The following is a 22136-nucleotide window of genomic DNA, read 5'->3' on the forward strand; positions in this document are numbered from 1 at the left end:
GGACTAAAAATATGTGTTTTTTTATTGGATATAGTGGTGTCTCCAAATATTTGAACTGTCCACAATACCTTTGAATATTTGGTTATTTTGAGCATAAAGACTTAAAGTGCCATACATATTCTTAAAGGGGATAAAACCAGCTTTAATTTTATGTATGAAACTTTGGGGGTAATTCAAAACTCTTGGGAGAAACTTTAGTTGAACTTACTTTTATGATGTTGTAAATATAAACAAGCCATTGGAGACCTTTTAAATGAAATTAGGTCCTAAAAAACCCAAAATAAAACCGCTCAAACCTCAAACGGATCCTCTTTCATTGATTTCGTCAAAAAAATCAGCCGAATCACACTTTTTGGGGCCGAAATAGTCAATTTAAGAGCCTGATACGGCATTTTTATATGGGGGGGCCAATTATTGTGAGGTTATGTGATCGCCGTTAATTAGTTCACGCGTACGCCACCGCGGCGGGCGTCCCGGTCTGACAAGTGACAGATCTGACAGCTTCCGGCAAAATACAAGGTGAAGCGCATGCCTCACCGGAAAATCGTGAACCTCGGGTCGATTTTCGGGTCCCGAGGTCCTTTCCCAGGGAGACGACCAAGGGTACTTTTAAAATAGGGGGGGGAGCTCCCGGAAAATCGTCCGGGAAAACGGGAAAAGTGCGATTTAATTATGAAAAATATGTGAAAAGTGTTCTTTAAAGCGCGCTCTTCGTTTCGATGTAATTTTCAATAGTGCGCGCCCGTTTTTTCAATGGAAAATCGTCAGGTAAGATTTTGGTCCTTGGTCCTTTTGTTCGGTCTTGGTTGGAAAGTGGGTTTTTCGCGAAAACTCTTTGGTAAAGTATAAAGAAAAGTACTCGAATCGTGTTCTATGAATCTAAAGCTTCATTTTGGTGTATATTTCATGGGGGAGCATCAGTTTTTTCCATGGAAATTCTGGTGAATAAAAATTTTCATATCCCACGGGTCGATGACCTTCGCGAACGACAAAATGGCCGCCATCATTTGGGCCTTGTGTAAAATCGATTTAATTATTGATTTTACATTGATGAATTGTGTTCAAAGGGGTGGATTTTCTTCAATTTCTTTTTTCAATTTTCTCTCTTTTTATATTATTGGTTTTTCATGAAAATTTTCAATTTACATCTGAATTAAAGGTGATGTGGCCTCTTTTGAATGGTTTGGACCCTTGGAGGACTCGGGTGAACAGGAGAGACACCCTGAAGAGGGCCTAGGAAATGCCCTTCGGAGGTTAGAGAGGGTAAGCAACATTTATTTTTTTATTTAGAAATTGCCAATGTTGCTTAACAATAAAAACAAATATATATATATAATAAATAATGCTGTGCTGCAATCAGAAATTTGACAACATTTACATAAAGCAGCATTTTTGGTTTTATTATTTTAATTTAAACACAATTGTGTGTATTTTTTATATAATTTTTAATGTTTTTCATGTATATCTGCCCTTAGAAGATATAAATAAAAGGTGCTGTAAAGTGGCCTATATGTATTTCTCGCTTTGACATCGGTAGTGCTTATTTTTCTGCTTTTCTTGTGCTTATTGTGTAGTGAGTGTGTGTTTATGTGTATAAATTTTATTGTTTAATATAAATGAAATTGTAAAACAATTGGTGTAATGCCAATTGTTTTCTTTCAATGTATATAAACATTAAGTGACTACACTTGTCTGTAACTGTACAGACCGAATAGTGATCCAGGCAACACAATTTTCCGTAAACAACTGCACCATAGAGGTTCCAGAGAAAGGATGAAGCTGTTTTTTGATGTAGAAACTGTAGATTCTTTGCTTTGCTTTGCTTTGCTTTAAAAAAAAATCACCTGGAGCCACTTCTGGAAAGCGGGGGAGTAGTTTGCAGATGACTGGACGACAGGCTTTCGTTACTATATGATATAATTATTTATTTTATGTATTTATATATGTATTGTACCATTGACAATAATAACATGCTGAAAAATTGAGTTTTCTTTCCCTAATCATATTGTGTTGATTAGGGTTCAATAAAGTTTGATGTTTGTGTTTTATTTTTACCCTCTTCAAGATTTATTGCTCTGTAAAGGAGCCTCAAGGTTTGTACATTTATTTATTTTATCTGTTATTTATTGTATTGTTTATTGTAATTCTCTGTTGTTACTGTTTGTTCGAGGGGAACACATTTTTTGAGGTACATGAGGTAACTTGGGTCATAACTCCACTTCTGGTGGTCAGATCGACTTGATTTTTGTTTAAAAAGATTCTTTGAAGTCTTCTTCAGCTTTCACTAAAAGAATCATGGAAATCCATCCATTAGAACCGTCTTTATCCAGGTTTTTATAAATCATGTCCAAGAGAAAAGACAGTCTGAGGTAACTTGGGTCATAACTCCACTTCTGGTGGCCAGATCGACTTGATTTTTGTTTTAAAAGATTCTTTGAAGTCTTCTTAAGCTTTTAGTAGAAGAATCATGGAAATCCATCCATTAGAACCTTTTTTATCCAGGTTTTTGTAAATGATGTCCAAGAAAAAAGGCAGTCTGAGGTAACTTGGGTCATAACTCCACTTCTGGTGGTCAGATCGGGTTAATTTTTGTTTTAAAAGATTCTTTAAAGTGTTCTTCAGCTTTCACTAAAAGAATCATGGAAATCCATCCATTAGAACCTTTTTTATCCAGGTTTTTGTAAATCGTGTCCAAGGGAAAAGACAGTCTGAGGTAACTTGGGTCATAACTCCACTTCTGGTGGTCAGATCGGGTTGATTTTTGTTTAAAAAGATTCTTTGAAGTCTTCTTCAGCTTTCACTAAAAGAATCATGGAAATCCATCCATTAGAACCTTTTTTATCCAGGTTTTTGTAAATCGTGTCCAAGGGAAAAGACAGTCTGAGGTAACTTGGGTCATAACTCCACTTCTGGTGGTCAGATCGGGTTGATTTTTGTTTAAAAAGATTCTTTGAAGTCTTCTTCAGCTTTCACTAAAAGAATCATGGAAATCCATCCATTAGAACCTTTTTTATCCAGGTTTTTGTAAATCGTGTCCAAGAAAAAAGACAGTCTAAGGTAACTTGGGTCATAACTCCACTTCTGGTGGTCAGATCGACTTGATTTTTGTTTTAAAAGATTCTCTGAAGTCTTCTTAAGCTTTCAGTAGAAGAATCATGGAAATCCATCCATTAGAACCGTTTTTATCCAGGTTTTTGTAAATCATGTTCAAGGGCAAAGACAGTCTGAGGTAACTTGGGTCATAACTCCACTTCTGGTGGTCAGATCGGGTTGATTTTTGTTTTAAAAGATTCTTTGAAGTATTCTTAAGCTTTCGTTGAAACAATCATGGAAATCCATCCATTAAAACCTTTCTTATCTAGGTTTTTGTAAATCGTGTCCAAGAAAAAAGACAGTCTGAGGTAACTTGAGTCATAATTCCACTTCTGGTGGTCAGATCGACTTGATTTTTGTTTTAAAAGATTCTTTGAAGTGTTCTTAAGCTTTCGTTGAAAGAATCATGGAAATCCATCCATTAGAACCTTTTTTATCCAGGTTTTTTGTAAATCGTGTCCAAGAAAAAAGACAGTCTGAGATAACTTGGGTCATAACTCCACTTCTGGTGGTCAGATCGGGTTGATTTTTGATTTAAAAGATTCTTTGAAGTCTTCTTCAGCTTTCACTAAAAGAATCGTGGAAATCCATCCATTAGAACCGTTTTTATCCAGGTTTTTGTAAATCATGTTCAAGGGCAAAGACAGTCTGAGGTAACTTGGGTCATAACTCCACTCCTGGTGGTCAGATTGGGTTGATTTTTGTTTTAAAAGATTCTTTGAAGTGTTCTTCAGCTTTCGTTGAAAGAATCATGGAAATCCATCCATTAGAACCTTTTTTATCCAGGTTTTTGTTAATCATGTCCAAGGGAAAAGACAGTCTGAGGTAACTTGGGCCATAACTCCACTTCTGGTGGTCAGATCGGGTTGATTTTTGTTTAAAAAGATTCTTTGAAGTGTTCTTCAGCTTTCGTTGAAAGAATCATGGAAATCCATCCATTAGAACCTTTTTTATCCAGGTTTTTGTAAATCGTGTTCAAGGGCAAAGACAGTCTGAGGTAACTTGGGTCATAACTCCACTCCTGGTGGTCAGATTGGGTTGATTTTTGTTTTAAAAGATTCTTTGAAGTGTTCTTCAGCTTTCGTTGAAAGAATCATGGAAATCCATCCATTAGAACCTTTTTTATCCAGGTTTTTGTAAATCGTGTTCAAGGGCAAAGACAGTCTGAGGTAACTTGGTCAATAACTCCACTTCTGGTGGTCAGATCGGGTTGATTTTTGTTTTAAAAGATTCTTTGAAGTGTTATTCAGCTTTTATTGAAAGAATCATGAAAATCCATCCATTAGAACCTTTTTTATCCAGGTTTTTCTAAATCATGTTCGAGGACAAAGACAGTCTGAGGTAACTTGGGTCATAACTCCACTTCTGGTGGTCAGATCGGGTTGATTTTTATTTTAAAAGATTCTTTGAAGTATTCTTAAGCTTTCGTTGAAACAATCATGGAAATCCATCCATTAAAACCTTTTTTATCCAGGTTTTTGTAAATGATGTCCAAGAAAAAAGGCAGTCTGAGGTAACTTGGGTCATAACTCCACTTCTGGTGGTCAGATCGGATTGATTTTTGTTTTAAAAGATTCTTTGAAGTCTTCTTCAGCTTTCAGTAGAAGAATCATGGAAATCCATCCATTAGAACCCTTTTTATCCAGGTTTTTGTAAATCGTGTCCAAGAGAAAAGACAGTCTGAGGTAACTTGGGTCATAACTCCACTTCTGGTGGTCAGATCGACTTGATTTTTGTTTTAAAAGATTCTTTGAAGTGTTCTTAAGCTTTTAGTAGAAGAATCATAGAAATCCATCCATTAGAACCTTTTTTATCCAGGTTTTTGTAAATCATGTTCAAGGGCAAAGACAGTCTGGGGTAACTTGGGTCATAACTCCACTTCTGGTGGTCAGATCGGGTTGATTTTTGATTTAAAAGATTCTTTGAAGTCTTCTTCAGCTTTCACTAAAAGAATCGTGGAAATCCATCCATTAGAACCGTTTTTATCCAGGTTTTTGTAAATCATGTTCAAGGGCAAAGACAGTCTGGGGTAACTTGGGTCATAACTCCACTTCTGGTGGTCAGATCGACTTGATTTTTGTTTTGAAAGATTCCTTGAAGTCTTCTTCAGCTTTCAGTAGAAGAATCATGGAAATCCATCCATTAGAACCTTTTTTATCCAGGTTTTTGTAAATCATGTTCAAGGGCAAAGACAGTCTGGGGTAACTTGGGTTATAACTCCACTTCTGGTGGTCAGATCGACTTGATTTTTGTTTTCAAAGATTCCTTGAAGTCTTCTTAAGCTTTTAGTAGAAGAATCATGGAAATCCATCCATTAGAACCTTTTTTATCCAGGTTTTTGTAAATCATGTTCAAGGGCAAAGACAGTCTGGGGTAACTTGGGTTATAACTCCACTTCTGGTGGTCAGATCGACTTGATTTTTGTTTTCAAAGATTCCTTGAAGTCTTCTTAAGCTTTTAGTAGAAGAATCATGGAAATCCATCCATTAGAACCTTTTTTATCCAGGTTTTTGTAAATCGTGTCCAAGGGAAAAGACAGTCTGAGGTAACTTGGGTCATAACTCCACTTCTGGTGGTCAGATCGACTTGATTTTTGTTTTAAAAGATTCTTTGAAGTCTTCTTAAGCTTTTAGTAGAAGAATCATGGAAATCCATCCATTAGAACCTTTTTTATCCAGGTTTTTGTAAATGATGTCCAAGAAAAAAGGCAGTCTGAGGTAACTTGGGTCATAACTCCACTTCTGGTGGTCAGATCGGGTTGATTTTTGTTTTAAAAGATTCTTTAAAGTGTTCTTCAGCTTTCGTTGGAAGAATCATGGAAATCCATCCCTAATGGATAACCCTTTTTATCCAGGTTTTTGTAAATCGTGTCCAAGAGAAAAGACAGTCTGAGGTAACTTGGGTCATAACTCCACTTCTGGTGGTCAGATCGGGTTGATTTTTGTTTTAAAAGATTCTTTAAAGTGTTCTTCAGCTTTCACTAAAAGAATCATGGAAATCCATCCATTAGAACCTTTTTTATCCAGGTTTTTGTAAATCGTGTCCAAGGGAAAAGACAGTCTGAGGTAACTTGGGTCATAACTCCACTTCTGGTGGTCAGATCGGGTTGATTTTTGTTTAAAAAGATTCTTTGAAGTCTTCTTCAGCTTTCACTAAAAGAATCATGGAAATCCATCCATTAGAACCCTTTTTATCCAGGTTTTTGTAAATCGTGTCCAAGAGAAAAGACAGTCTGAGGTAACTTGGGTCATAACTCCACTTCTGGTGGTCAGATCGACTTGATTTTTGTTTTAAAAGATTCTTTGAAGTCTTCTTAAGCTTTTAGTAGAAGAATCATGGAAATCCATCCATTAGAACCTTTTTTATCCAGGTTTTTGTAAATGATGTCCAAGAAAAAAGGCAGTCTGAGGTAACTTGGGTCATAACTCCACTTCTGGTGGTCAGATCGGGTTGATTTTTGTTTTGAAAGATTCCTTGAAGTCTTCTTAAGCTTTTAGTAGAAGAATCATGGAAATCCATCCATTAGAACCTTTTTTATCCAGGTTTTTGTAAATCATGTTCAAGGGCAAAGACAGTCTGAGGTAACTTGGGTTATAACTCCACTTCTGGTGGTCAGATCGACTTGATTTTTGTTTTGAAAGATTCCTTGAAGTCTTCTTCAGCTTTCAGTAGAAGAATCATGGAAATCCATCCATTAGAACCTTTTTTATCCAGGTTTTTGTAAATCATGTTCAAGGGCAAAGACAGTCTGGGGTAACTTGGGTTATAACTCCACTTCTGGTGGTCAGATCGACTTGATTTTTGTTTTGAAAGATTCCTTGAAGTCTTCTTAAGCTTTTAGTAGAAGAATCATGGAAATCCATCCATTAGAACCTTTTTTATCCAGGTTTTTGTAAATCATGTTCAAGGGCAAAGACAGTCTGGGGTAACTTGGGTTATAACTCCACTTCTGGTGGTCAGATCGACTTGATTTTTGTTTTGAAAGATTCCTTGAAGTCTTCTTAAGCTTTTAGTAGAAGAATCATGGAAATCCATCCATTAGAACCTTTTTTATCCAGGTTTTTGTAAATGATGTCCAAGAAAAAAGATAGTCTGAGGTAACTTGGGTCATAACTCTACTTCTGGTGGTCAGATCGGGTTGATTTTTGTTTAAAAAGATTCTTTGAAGTGTTCTTAAGCTTTTAGTAGAAGAATCATGGAAATTCATCCATTAGAACCTTTTTTATCCAGGTTTTTGTAAATCGTGTCCAAGAGAAAAGACAGTCTGAGGTAACTTGGGTCATAACTCCACTTCTGGTGGTCAGATCGACTTGATTTTTGTTTTAAAAGATTCTTTGAAGTCTTCTTAAGCTTTTAGTAGAAGAATCATGGAAATCCATCCATTAGAACCTTTTTTATCCAGGTTTTTGTAAATGATGTCCAAGAAAAAAGGCAGTCTGAGGTAACTTGGGTCATAACTCCACTTCTGGTGGTCAGATCGGGTTGATTTTTGTTTTAAAAGATTCTTTAAAGTGTTCTTCAGCTTTCACTAAAAGAATCATGGAAATCCATCCATTAGAACCTTTTTTATCCAGGTTTTTGTAAATCGTGTCCAAGGGAAAAGACAGTCTGAGGTAACTTGGGTCATAACTCCACTTCTGGTGGTCAGATCGGGTTGATTTTTGTTTAAAAAGATTCTTTGAAGTCTTCTTCAGCTTTCACTAAAAGAATCATGGAAATCCATCCATTAGAACCTTTTTTATCCAGGTTTTTGGAAATCATGTCCAAGAAAAAAGACGGTCTTAGGTAACTTGGGTTATAACTCCACTTCTGGTGGTCAGATCGGGTTGATTTTTGTTTTAAAAGATTCTTTAAAGTGTTCTTCAGCTTTCGTTGGAAGAATCATGGAAATCCATCCATTAGAACCTTTTTTATCCAGGTTTTTGTAAATCATGTCCAAGAAAAAAGACAGTCTGAGGTAACTTTGGTCATAACTCCACTTCTGGTGGTCATATCGACTTGATTTTTGTTTTAAAAGATTCTTTGAAGTCTTCTTAAGCTTTTAGTAGAAGAATCATGGAAATCCATCCATTAGAACCTTTTTTATCCAGGTTTTTGTAAATCGTGTCCAAGGGAAAAGACAGTCTGAGGTAACTTGGGTCATAACTCTACTTCTGGTGGTCAGATCGGGTTGATTTTTGTTTAAAAAGATTCTTTGAAGTGTTCTTAAGCTTTTAGTAGAAGAATCATGGAAATTCATCCATTAGAACCTTTTTTATCCAGGTTTTTGTAAATCGTGTCCAAGAGAAAAGACAGTCTGAGGTAACTTGGGTCATAACTCCACTTCTGGTGGTCAGATCGACTTGATTTTTGTTTTAAAAGATTCTTTGAAGTCTTCTTAAGCTTTTAGTAGAAGAATCATGGAAATCCATCCATTAGAACCTTTTTTATCCAGGTTTTTGTAAATCGTGTCCAAGGGAAAAGACAGTCTGAGGTAACTTGGGTCATAACTCCACTTCTGGTGGTCAGATCGGGTTGATTTTTGTTTTAAAAGATTCTCTAAAGTGTTCTTCAGCTTTCGTTGGAAGAATCATGGAAATCCATCCATTAGAACCTTTTTTATCCAGGTTTTTGTAAATGATGTCCAAGAAAAAAGATAGTCTGAGGTAACTTGGGTCATAACTCTACTTCTGGTGGTCAGATCGGGTTGATTTTTGTTTAAAAAGATTCTTTGAAGTGTTCTTAAGCTTTTAGTAGAAGAATCATGGAAATTCATCCATTAGAACCTTTTTTATCCAGGTTTTTGTAAATCGTGTCCAAGAAAAAAGGCAGTCTGAGGTAACTTGGGTCATAACTCCACTTCTGGTGGTCAGATCGGGTTGATTTTTGTTTTAAAAGATTCTCTAAAGTGTTCTTCAGCTTTCGTTGGAAGAATCATGGAAATCCATCCATTAGAACCTTTTTTATCCAGGTTTTTGTAAATGATGTCCAAGAAAAAAGATAGTCTGAGGTAACTTGGGTCATAACTCTACTTCTGGTGGTCAGATCGGGTTGATTTTTGTTTAAAAAGATTCTTTGAAGTGTTCTTAAGCTTTTAGTAGAAGAATCATGGAAATCCATCCATTAGAACCTTTTTTATCCAGGTTTTTGTAAAGCATGTGCAAGAAAAAAGACAGTCTGAGGTAACTTGGGTCATAACTCCACTTCTGGTGGTCAGATTGGGTTGATTTTTGTTTTAAAAGATTCTTTAAAGTGTTCTTCAGCTTTCGTTGGAAGAATCATGGAAATCCATCCATTAGAACCTTTTTTATCCAGGTTTTTGTAAATCATGTCCAAGAAAAAAGACAGTCTGAGGTAACTTTGGTCATAACTCCACTTCTGGTGGTCAGATCGACTTGATTTTTGTTTTAAAAGATTCTTTGAAGTGTTCTTCAGCTTTCAAAACTAAAATCAAGCAAATCTGATAAAAAGAACAAAAGTTATGCCACTTTGTATCAAAACTGGTCTCGACTAACAGATTTTCATTCAAGTGTCCCCATAAAGTCAGTTCTACTCAACCATTTTCAATCATTGATGTCTTCAAAGCTTCAGAATGTTCTTCTAAATCATTCAGTACCAAAATCATGGAAATTGAATGATTAGAAGTCAAGAAATTCCATTTTGGGTGTTGGGCCTGGTGGTCTCGGAAAGTTGGACCTGTCAGTTGTACCTACAAATATTTGGCTATTACTTGCACAAAACCTCAAAGTGCCATACATATTCTTAAAGAGGATGAAACCAGCTTCAATTTCATATATCCAACTTTGGTATTCATGCAAAATTCTTGAAACAAACATTGTTTGTTTGTTATTGTTTTTATGATAATGTAAATATAAACATAACCGAAAAATATTTCGTGTGCGGTTTTATGCGCACAGGCTCCTGACAGTATCTCTCTCTCGCTCTCTCTTGTGACAGGCTCCGAAACAAGAGGTCAATTCGCGCATGCCCGGCGCCATTAGAGATTCGGGAACTGGTTGCTACAATTGGGGGCAGCTCCCGGAAAATCATCCGGGAAATCGGGAAAAGTGGCGATTAATTGTAAAAAATATGTGAAAAGTGTTCTCTGAACCGCGAGCTTCATTTTGATGTAATTTTCGTGGGTGCGCCCCTGTTTTTTCTATGGAAAAACAGTGAGGTAAGATCGTCGTTTTTTGATCGTTCCTTTGTTCCTGGTTGGAAATTTGTTTTTTCGCAAAAAGTGGGAAAATTTTTGGGTTGCATAAAATGAAGTACTCGAATCGTGTTCTATGCATCGAGGGCTTCATTTTGACGTATAATTCAATAGGGGGGCTCATTTTTTTTGTGGAAATTCACGTGAAAAAAATTTCATTTTTCACGGGGGTCGATGACCTCATTTCCATGGCGTCATCGACCACCATTGGGACGGCAAAATGGCCGCCATCGTTTTTCGGGCCTTATGGGAAATCGATATTACTATCGATATTTATTAAAACGTTTTAAATGGGGTTATTTACGTTTTTTTGAGTTTTATTTAATTTTTTCATGAAAACTTCATTAAATCGATAGGATTTTCATTTTTTTTTAAATGACTGTTCCCTCTTTTCCAGACATAACCTCACATATGGCCCCTCTGGGTAGTTATGGAGTCCAGAGGAGGTCGAACAGAACAGGGACAGAAGAGGACTCAAGGAAATGCCTCCCGGAGGTAAAAAGAGTACAAGTAAGGACCATTAATTTCTTATATTATGCAATTTGTGCTTATTAATTGGAAATTTGCCAATGCCGCCTCGCAACTTGATATCTTTGCAATTTTTTTTTAAATTTGGCAATATTTACAAAAAATACAGGGTTGCATTAAGGTTTTTTTCTTAAATTGACAATGTTTAATTAGTAAATAAATATAATTATGAATGCAATATTGCAAGAAATAATTTTTGTAGAATTTAGCAATGTTTTTATAAGGTTTCGCTTCAATTGTTTGTTTCACTATAAACTAATGAAACACTTATTGTACATATTTGCGTACATTTTTAATGTTTTTGCTTGTTACATGTTTATCTTTCTTTAAAATATATACAGGGTGCTATAAACTGCTTTTCCTTGTATATCTCCTCTCGCTTTGACATCGGTAGTGCTTATTTTTGTGCTTTTCTTGTGCTTAAAGTGAGTGTGCATTTATGTGTTTAATATAAATGAAATTGTAAAACAATTGGTGTAATGCCAATTGTTTTCTTTCAATGTATATAAGATTAAGTGTGTACACTTTAAGTCTGTAACCGTACAGACAAACTAGTGATCCAAGAAAAAGAAATTTCTATTCTGGACCAGAGGTTCCTTGGATTAATTTAAAGGATCCACCTACAGACTCTTTGTTTTGTTTCGAGAAGTCACCAGAGGCCACTTCTCGACAACAACAGGGCAGCGGTTTGCAGATGACTGGACCACAACAGCCTTTATTTATTTTGTATTTATTGTTTTTATTTATATATATATTGTACTATTGACAATAATAATATGCTTTAAATCTGAAAAATTGAGTTTTCTTTCCCTAATCATATTGTGTTGGTTAGGGTTCAATAAAGTTTGTTGTTGTTTTATTTTTACCCTCTTCAAGATTTATTGCTCTGTAAAGGAGCCTCAAGGTTTGTACATTTATTTATTTATTTATTTATTCAGGTTTTTATTAAATTTTGTATTGTTTATTGTTGACACATTTTTTTTGTTCTAAACTAAAAATTAGAGGCAATTTTCATGAAAATCGATGGAAAATTGAAGAAGTTATTCCACTTTTAACTTACATTTGCTAACAAATTTGGAAAATTTTCTAAAATTTCCTTTAACTCAAAACCAGTCGGGTTTATGAAAATTTTCATAGATACATTTCTTGTTCTAAATTAAAAGCCCTTTCTCTAGAGTCAACTTTTATGAAAATTGATAGAAAATTAGGGAAGTTATCACAGTTTTCACTTACACTCTGTCGAGAACTTAGGCAAATTTTTCAAATTTCACTTTAATTCAAGAGCTATTGGGTTTATGGGAATTTTTGTAGATATATTTTCCATTTGGAATTGAACACCCTTTATTTTAAGCCAATTTTCATGAAAATCAGTGGAAAATTGGTGAAGTTATTGCAGTTTTTGACTCACACCCTGTCAACGACTTTGGTTTTTCCAAATTCTTGTTTGACTCAGAAACCATTGGGTTTATGGAAATTTTTGTGTATACATTTCTTGTTCTAAATTAAAAACCCTTTCTCTAGAGTCAACTTTCATGAAAATCGATGGAAAATTAGGGAAGTTATCATACTTTTCACTTACACTCTGTCGAGGACTCTTTAAATTTTCCAAAGTTTCCTTTAACTCAGAAACAGTTGGGTTTATGAAAAATTTTGTAGATATATTTTCCATTTGGAATTAAAAATCCTTTCTTTCAAGCCATTTTTCATGAAAATCGGTGGAAAATTAAGGAAATTGGTGAAGATTTTCTACTTGACACTTCTACTAATTTGACACTTGTTCCAATTTACCCCACTATCTCTGAAATTTTTAATTTTTTAAAAGTTTTTATAGACACACTTTTGGTTCTAAATTAAAAACCCTTTCTTAAAAGCCTACTTTTATGAAAATTGATGGAAAATTAGGAAAGTTATCACAGTTTTCACTTATACTATGTCGAGGACTCTTCAAATTTTCCAAATTTCACATTGATTCAAAAACTATTGGGTTTTTGGCAATTTTTGTAGACACATTTTTTGTTTGGCATTAAAAACCCTTTCTTTAGAGCCAACTTTCATGAAAATCTATGAAAAATTGGGGAAGTTATCACAATTTTCACTTACACACTGTCGAGGAGTTTGGGAAATTTCCCAAATTTTGCTTTAATTCAAGAACTATTGGGTTTATGGGAATTTTTGTAGATATATTTTCCATTTGGAATTTAACACCCTTTCTTTAAAGCCTATTTTCATCAAAATCTGTGGAAAATTAGGGAAGTTATTGCACTTTTTGATTTTCATTGTGTCGAGAACTGTGGCACATTTTACAAAATTACCCTTGACTCGGAAACAGTTGGGTTTATGAACATTTTTGTAGATATACTTTCTATTTGGAATTAAAAACTCTTTCTGTCAATACAATTTCATGTAAATCTGTGGAAAATTGAGGAAATTATTGCATATTTTGACCGAGACTTGCTTAATCATAGTAAGATTTCTCAAATTTCCTTTAGGTCAAAAACTATTGGGTTTTTGGGAATTTTTGTAGACACATTTTTTGTTTGGCATTAAAAATCCTTTCTTTAAAGCCCATTTTCATCAAAATCTGTGAAAAATTAGGGAAGTTATTGCACTTTTTCATTTTCATTGTGTCGAGAACTGTGGCAACTTTTACAAAAATACCCTTGACTCGGAAACAGTTGGATTTATGAAAATTTTTGTAAATACATTCTTTGTTTAGAATCAAATTTTCTTCCCTATGAAGTAACTTTTAGGAAAATTGATGGGAAATTGGGGAAATTATGGCACTTTGTCTTGGAAGCATTTTCAAATATTTTCATGTTACTTTAGAATTTTCATGTTTTTTCAAAATTTTCATAGATACATTTCTTGTTCTAAATTAAAAACCCTTTCCTTAGAGCCAACTTTCATGAAAATTGATGGAAAATTAGGGAAGTTATCACACTTTTCACTTACATTCTGTCGAGGACTTTAAATTTTCCAAAGTTTCCTTTAACTCAGAAACAGTTGGGTTTATGAAAAATTTTGTAGATATATTTTTCATTTGGAATTAAAAACCCTTTCTTTCAAGCCATTTTTCACGAAAATCTGTGAAAAATTAAGGAAATTAGCGAAGATTTTCCCTTATTATTTTGACACATCTTCCAATTTGCCTCTTTATCTCTGAAATTGCCCAGTTTTTGCAAATTTTTATAGATACATTTCTCGTTCTAAATTAAAAACCCTTGCCTTAGAGCCAATTTTCATGAAAATCTGTGAAAAATTGAGAAAGTTACGACCCTTTGTATCTCATTCATCCATAAAAATAATTCAAATCCCCCTTTTTCGCCGCCATTTAATCTCCTGACGTCACCATCGTCCCACGTGACCACGATCGGTTCAAACTTCAAATCCGATCCCCTCCACAAAATATAGCGCCCTCTCTGTCGCTCTCACGTGTCATGCCCCGAAACAAGTGCCCAGTGCGCATGCTCCGCCATTTTCAAATCGACGTTTTCGATCGCGATTCGTCGTGAAACTTCGGAAACGACCGTGCATACGATGATGATGTAATCGGTTCCTTCTTTCCGTTAGCTGTGTCGTCACTGGTTGTTAAAAATGGCGGAGGGCTCCCGGAAAATCATCCAGGAAATCGGGAAAAGTGGGAATTAATTATGGAAAGTGCTTGTAAAGTGTTCTCGAGACCCTGCGCTTCATTTTGACGTAACTTTCATGGGTGTGCCCCCGTTTTTTCTATGGAAAAACTGTGAGGTAAGATCCTCGGTCTTTGTTCCCTTTGTCTCAAAGTGGTTTTTTCGCGATAACTGTTCGAATTTTCGATTTACGTAAAAACCAGTATTTGCATCGTGTTCTATGCATCGAGGGCTTCATTTTGGTGTATATATCGTGGGGGTGCATAAGTTTTTCTAGCGGGAAATCGTGTGAAAAGATTTTCCCGTTGTAGGGTCGTTCGGGTCGTTTCAATGGCGTCATCGATCGCCATCGGAACGGCAAAATGGCCGCCATCATTTTCGGGCCTTATGGGAAATCGATATTGTTATCGATATTTATTGAAATGTTTTAAATGGGGCGGATTTACGTTTTTTTGAGGGTGTTTTTTGGGTTTTATTTAATTTTTTTATTGATTTTTCATGAAAATTTTATTAAATCCCTCGAATTTTAATTTTTTTTTTAATTTCCTGCTTCCTTTTAATTGTACGAGTGAAATATACATTTTTATATGCAATTTGAGCTTATTAATTTGAAATTTGCCAATGCTGCTTAATAAAAAAAATAATAAATAAATGAAACTTTGTACATATTTGCATACATTTTTAATGTTTTTAATTGTTATTATGTATATCTTCTCTTTGAAGGTACACAGGGTGCTCTATAGTGCCTTTCGCTTATATATTTTCTCGCTTTGACATCGGTAGTGCTTATTTTTGTGCTTTTCTTGTGCTTATTGTGTAGTGAGTGTGTGTTTATGTGTATAATATCTTATTATATAAATTTTATTGTTTTCTTTGAATGTATATATAACACTTTAAGTCTGTAATTGTACAGACCAATAGTGCCCTAGGATGAAGCTGTTTATCCATCTCTCAAATGGTGTCGAAGCTGCAGACTCTTTGTTTTGTTTCAAGAAGTCACCAGAGGCCACTTCTCGATAGCACAGACTGGACCATATACCTTTGCCTTATTATATAATTAAATTGTTTATTTTGTATTTATTTATATATATGTATATATTGTATTATTGACAATAATAACATGCTTTAAATTTGAAAAATTGAGTTTTCTTTCCCTAATCATATTATTGCGGTTAGGGGTAATAAAGTTTGTTGTTTATGTTTTATTTTTACCCTCTTCAAGATTTATTGCTCTGTAAAGGAGCTTCAAAAGGTTTGTACATTTATTTATTTTATTTGTTATTTATTGTATTGTATATTGTAATTCTCTGTTGTTACTGTTTGTTCAAGGGGAACACATTTTCCCATTTTGCTCTGTAACTCTGAAATTGTCCAAAATTTTTAAATTGTTGTAAAGACATCTTTTGTTCTAAACTCAAAATCCTTTCCATAGAGGCATATTTCATGAAAATCGATGGAAAATTGAAGAAGTTATTGCAATTTTGACTTTTTTTGGCAAATTTTCCAAAAGTTCCTTTAACTCAGAAACAGTTGGGTTTATGAAAATTTGTGTAGATACATTTTTTGTTTGGAATTAAAAAATATTTCTTTTAAGACAATTTTCATTAAAATCGGTGGAAAATTGATAAAGTTATTGCAGTTTTTCTCTTGACACCCTTTATAGTTTGTCACATTTTCACTATTCCCTTTTTTATTCTGGAGTTTTTCAACTTTTCAAAATGTTTATAGATACATTTCTTGTTCTAAATTAAAAACCCTATCCTTAGAGCCAATTTTTATTAAAATCGGTGGAAAATTAGGAAAGTTATCATACTTTTCACTTACACCCTGTCGAGGACTCTTCATATTTTCCAAAATTTTCTTTGATTCAAAAACTATTGGGTTTTTGGGAATTTTTGTAGACTCATTTTTTGTTTGGCATCAAAAATCCTTTCTTTTAAGCCAATTTTCATGAAAATCTGTGGAAAATTAAGGAAGTTATCATACTTTTCACTTAGACTCTGTCGAGGACTTCAAATTTTTCTTTGATTCAAAAACTATTCAATTTATGAAAATTTCTGTAGATACATTTTTCATTAGGAAATAAAAACCCCTTCTTTTAAAGCAATTTTCATGAAAATCGATGGAAAATTGGTAAAATTATTGCAGTTTTTGACTCGCAGCCTGTCAACGACTTTGGTTTTTCCAAATTCTTCTTTGACTCAAAAACCATTGGGCTTATGGAAATTTTTGTGTATACATTTCTTGTTCTAAATTAAAAACCCCTTCCTTAGAGGTAATTTTCATGAAGATCAGTGGAAAATTAGGGAAATTATTGCATCTTTTGAGCAAGGCTCTCGGGTAATGATTCCAAGATATTTCAAATTTTCATTAGGTGAGAACCCATTGGGTTTTTGGCAATTTTTGTTGATACATTTTTTGTTTGGAATCAAAAAACGTTTCTTCTGAGCTAAATTTTGTGAAAATTGATGGAAAATTAGGGAAGTTATCACAGTTTTCACTTATACTCTGTCGAGAACTTGGGCAAATTTTTCAAATTTCACTTTAATTCAAGAACTATTTGGTTTATGGAAATTTTTGTAGATACATTCTTTGTTTGGAATCAAATATTCCTCCCTATGAAGTAATTTTTAGGAAAATCGATAGGAAATTGGGGAAATTATGGCACTTTGTCTTGGAAGCATTTTCAAACATTTTCCTTTTACTTTGGAATTTCCTTGTTTTTCAAAATTTTCATAGATACATTTCTTATTCTAAATTGAAAAACCTTTCTTTAGAGCCATCTTTCATGAAAATCTATGGAAAATTAGGAAAGTTATCACAGTTTTCACTTATACTCTGTCGAGAACTTGGGCAAATTTTTCAAATTTCACTTCTTCATTCAAGAACTATTGGGGTTATGGAAATTTTTGTAGATACATTTTTTGTTTGCAATTAAAAAACGTTTCTTCTGAGCTAAATTTTGTGAAAATTGATCAAAAATTAAGGAAGTTATTGTAGTTTTCACTGACAGTCTGTCGAGAACTTTGACAAATTTTTCAAAAATTTCTTTAATTCACAAACAGTTGAATTTATGAAAATTTCTGTAGATATGTTTCTTATTCTAAATTAAAAATCCTTTCCTTAGAAGTAATTTTCATGAAAATCGGTGGAAATTGAGAAAGTTATCATACTTTTCACTTACACCCTGTCGAGGACTCTTCAAATTTTCCAAATTTCACTTGCATTCAAAAACTATTGGGTTTATGAAAATCTCTGTAGATATACTTTCTATTTGGAATTAAAAATTCTTTCTGTCAAGACAATTTCATGAAAATCTGTGGAAAATTGAGGAAAATATTGGATATTTTGACCGAGACTTGGTTAATCATAGTAGGATTTCTCAAATTTCCTTCAGGTCAAAAACTATTGGGTTTTTGGGAATTTTTGTAGACACATTTTTTGTTTGGCATTAAAAATCCTTTCTTTAAAGCCCATTTTCATCAAAATCTGTAAAGAATTAGGGAAGTTATTGCACTTTTTGATTTTCATTGTGTCAAGAACTGTGGCAAATTTTCCAAAAGTTCCATTAACTCGGAAACAGTTGGGTTTATGAAAATGTTTGTAGATACATTCTTTGTTTGGAATTAAATTTTCTTCCCTATGAAGTAACTTTTAGGAAAATTGATGGGAAATTGGGGAAATTATGGCACTTTGTCTTGGAAGCATTTTCAAACATTTTCCTTTTACTTTGGAATTTCTTTGTTTTTCAAAATTTTCATAAATACATTTCTGGTTTTAAATTAAAAACCCTTTCTTTAGAGCCAACTTTCATGAAAATCTATGAAAAATTAGGAAAGTTATCACAATTTTCACTTACACATTGTCGAGGAGTTTGGGAAATTTCCCAAATTTTCCTTTAAATCAACAACTATTGGGTTTATGGAAATTTTTGTAGATATATTTTCTATTTGGAATTTAACACCCTTTCTTTTAAGCCAATTTTCATGAAAATCTGTGAAAAATTAGGAAAGTTATCATACTTTTCACTTACACCCTATCGAGGACTCTTCAAATTTTCCAAATTTCACTTTGATTCAAAAACTATTGGGTTTTTGGGAATTTTTGTAGACCCATTTTTTGTTTGGCATCAAAAATCCTTTCTTTAAAGCCCATTTTCATCAAAATCTGTGGAAAATTAGGGAAGTTATTGCACTTTTTGATTTTCATTGTGTCGAGAATTGTGGCACATTTTACAAAATTACCCTTGACTCGGAAACAGTTGGGTTTATGAAAATTTTTGTAAATACATTCTTTGTTTAGAATCAAATTTTCTTCCCTATGAAGTAACTTTTAGGAAAATCGATGGGAAATTGGGGAAATTATGGCACTTTGTCTTGGAAGCATTTTCCTTTTACTTTGGTATTTCTTTGTTTTTCAAAATTTTCATAGATACATTTCTTGTTCTAAATTAAAAACCCTTTCTCTAGAGTCAACTTTCATGAAAATCTATGGAAAATTAGGGAAGTTATCACACTTTTCACTTACACTCTGTCGAGGACTCTTTAAATTTTCCAAAGTTTCCTTTAACTCAGAAACAGTTGGGTTTATGAAAAATTTTGTAGATATATTTTCCATTTGGAATTAAAAACCCTTTCTTTCAAGCCATTTTTCACGAAAATCTGTGAAAAATTAAGGAAATTAGCGAAGATTTTCACTTATTAATTTGACACATCTTCCAATTTGCCTCTTTATCTCTGAAATTGCCCAGTTTTTGCAAATTTTTATAGATACATTTCTCGTTCTAAATTAAAAACCCTTGCCTTAGAGCCAATTTTCATGAAAATCTGTGGAAAATTAAGAAAGTTACGACCCTTTGTATCTCATTCATCCATAAAAATAATTCAAATCCCCCTTTTTCGCGGCCATTTAATTTCCTGACGTCACCATCGTCCCACGTGACCACGATCGGTTCAAACATCAAATCCGATCCCCTCCACAAAATATTAGCGCCCTCTCTCTCGCTCTCACGTGTTATGCCCCGAAACAAGTGCCCATTGCGCATGCTCCGCCATTTTTAAATCGACGTTTTCGATCGCGATTCGTCGTGAAACTTCGGAAACGACCGTGCATACGATGATGATGTAATCGGTTCCTTCTTTCCGTTAGCTGTGTCGTCACTGGTTGTTAAAAATGGCGGAGGGCTCCCGGAAAAACGTCCGGGAAATCGGGAAAAGTGGGAATCAATTATGAAGAGTGCTTGAAAAGTGTTCTCTAGACCCTGCGCTTCATTTTGATGTAACTTTCATGGGTGTGCCCCCGTTTTTTCTATGGAAAAACTGTGAGGTAAGATCCTCGGTCTTTGTTCCCTTTGTCTCAAAGTGGTTTTTTCGCGATAACTGTTCGAAGTTTCGATTTACGTGAAAAACAGTATTTGCATCGCGTTCTATGCATCGAGGGCTTCATTTTGGTGTATATATCGTGGGGGTGCATAAGTTTTTCTAGCGGGAAATCGTGTGAAAAGATTTTCCCGTTGTAGGGTCGTTCGGGTCGTTTCAATGGCGTCATCGATCGCCATCGGAACGGCAAAATGGCCGCCATCATTTTCGGGCCTTATGGGAAATCGATATTGTTATCGATATTTATTGAAACGTTTTAAATGGGGCGGATTTACGTTTTTTTTGATGGTGTTTTTTGGGTTTTCATTAATTTTTTATTGATTTTTCATGAAAATTTTATTAAATTCTTTGGATTTTTATGTATTTATTTTTTATTATATTGTCTCTTGTCCTTGTTACAAGTGTCTTATAATGAAACGGTCCAATAAAATCTCAATTTTCCATCAATCTTTCATATTCAAGTGTTTCGTCCTTAATTATTCTCACATTTTCAATGATTTTCCCCTCTTTTCCAGACATAACCTCACATAAGGGCCCCTCTGGTAGCAATCGAGTCCAGAGGAGGTCGAACAGAACAAGAGGGACAGAAGATACCACAAGACAAGACTAGAGTAAAGAGGTGAGCAACATTCTCTTGCTTTTGTTTTTTAATTAACACTCTTTATATATTGGTACCTATAACACGATTCGGTATGATTAATAAGTATGTTTTTCATTTGTTTCAGGTGGAACCTCAAGTCGAAACAGTCCCTGGAAACAGTCGAGCATCAGCAGCAGTGAAACAGAAGAGGATCCGAGGGGGGACGCGCACCGGGACGTCAGAGGTAACTGATTGACATTCAATTTTTTTCTCTCTCGCTCTCTTTTTCATTTGTTATTCACTATGCCAATCAACTGTTTTGCAACGTTGCTTATAAGGGAAAAAAAGGTATTTATGAACAAATAATGCGGTGTTGCCGTTTTTTGCATGGGTTTTTTGGATATTTTGATAGAGTGGTGTACATATTATTAATTGTTGGCAATTAGAAAAAGAGGAAAAGTTAATTATTGTAAATATTTTTGGGGATTTGGGGTAAAGTTTGGCAACATTGTAAGTACTTATTTATTGCAATCTTGCATGCTCTAAGATTGCCATGGTGATGTTTTATTTATTTATTGTGTATAATGCTTGCGTCCTCACATAACCTCGGTTTATTCGTGTCCTTTTGTGTGCCCTTTAACCATTTTCACCTGAACATAACCGACATGCACCCCAGATAAGATCCATGTATATATATTTCCATCTCACTCACTCATATGCACAAGAAACTAACAGAAAAAGACAGATTTAAGTTTCCCCGACACATTTGCACACCATAAGACAGATATAGAAACTAGCTATAGTGGATTTTGTATGTATTGATGGTTCCCTTGCATTCATCCCTTGTTCTCTTGCAAAATGGGGTTGGTAAGAGCATTAGTCAGAAAAACCCCCTCCCCTAGGGGCTCCTACCTTGATTCTTCTGACTATATGCTCGTAAGACACCATGGTACCAGAGAAACCCGCCATATGTTCAAGAAGACAATTAATTTGAATAATAATTTGATTTAATGCAGCAGCAGCAGGAGCAGGAAGATCTTTGGCAAGTTTTCCTAATCTATGCCAGAAGCTTTCTTTTGTTTTTTTGGCCAGAGGAAACAGTAGAAGCTTGCAGATGACCGGGGACCTTTGGAGCTCAATTGTTTTATTTTATATTGTGATTTTTAATGTTATTGTTATTATTATTATTTAAGGTTGTAATAAAGTGTGCCCTAAATTCGAGTGTTTTCTTTCCCTAATCGTGTTGTTTAGGGACAATAAAGTTGGTTGTATGTGTTTTATTTAATTTGTTGTATCCCATCCTGTTGTACCGTTTTTTTGAGGGTTTTTACTTGTAAAATTTGAAGGAGAGTTTTCAACTAATGTTTGGTTTTTATTGACAATCATTTTGGTGCAAGAATGAAGGAAATCGGTTCAGTAGGTCAGGAGTTATTTAACTTTTAATGACCAGGGGTTTTCTTGGGGTAAATCAATGAATAAACTCAATTCTATTGATTCGATTTTAATGATTTATGCTTTAAAAGTTGCTGAATTTTCTTTGGAACATTTTAAGACCAGAACCAAAGAAATCTGTTGATTAGAAGGGAATATTTTCAACTTTTTACAAAAATTGAGCCTCGACTAAAGAATTTTCACAAATTTCCAAATAATGTCACTTCTACTGCTCCAATTTTCATGATTTATGTCTTAAAAGCTTCAGAATATTATTTAGAATCTTTTACGACCAAAACCAAAGA

General features: G+C 34.2%; 1 protein-coding gene and 1 long non-coding RNA gene across 6 annotated transcripts in view; one reads left to right on the top strand and one right to left on the bottom strand.

The window, feature by feature from the left end:
- Nucleotides 1-22136, bottom strand: part of LOC126747622 (EH domain-binding protein 1-like) — a 37347-nt gene that overhangs the window by 923 nt on the left and 14288 nt on the right. The gene's annotated exons all lie outside the window — the stretch shown is intronic.
- On the top strand, nt 211-21616 carry LOC126747626 (uncharacterized). 5 transcript variants are annotated; one of them, XR_007664294.1, is made up of 6 exons: nt 211-768; nt 1160-1263; nt 10683-10795; nt 20336-20439; nt 20546-20748; nt 21417-21616. It is a non-coding gene; the product is annotated as an uncharacterized LOC126747626 (long non-coding RNA). The 5 variants fall into 5 exon arrangements; XR_007664298.1 differs by having other exon boundaries at nt 21420-21616; XR_007664296.1 differs by having other exon boundaries at nt 20546-20644.

This window comes from Anthonomus grandis, chromosome 19, assembly GCF_022605725.1.
Source record: "Anthonomus grandis grandis chromosome 19, icAntGran1.3, whole genome shotgun sequence".
Taxonomy (NCBI): domain Eukaryota; kingdom Metazoa; phylum Arthropoda; class Insecta; order Coleoptera; family Curculionidae; genus Anthonomus; species Anthonomus grandis.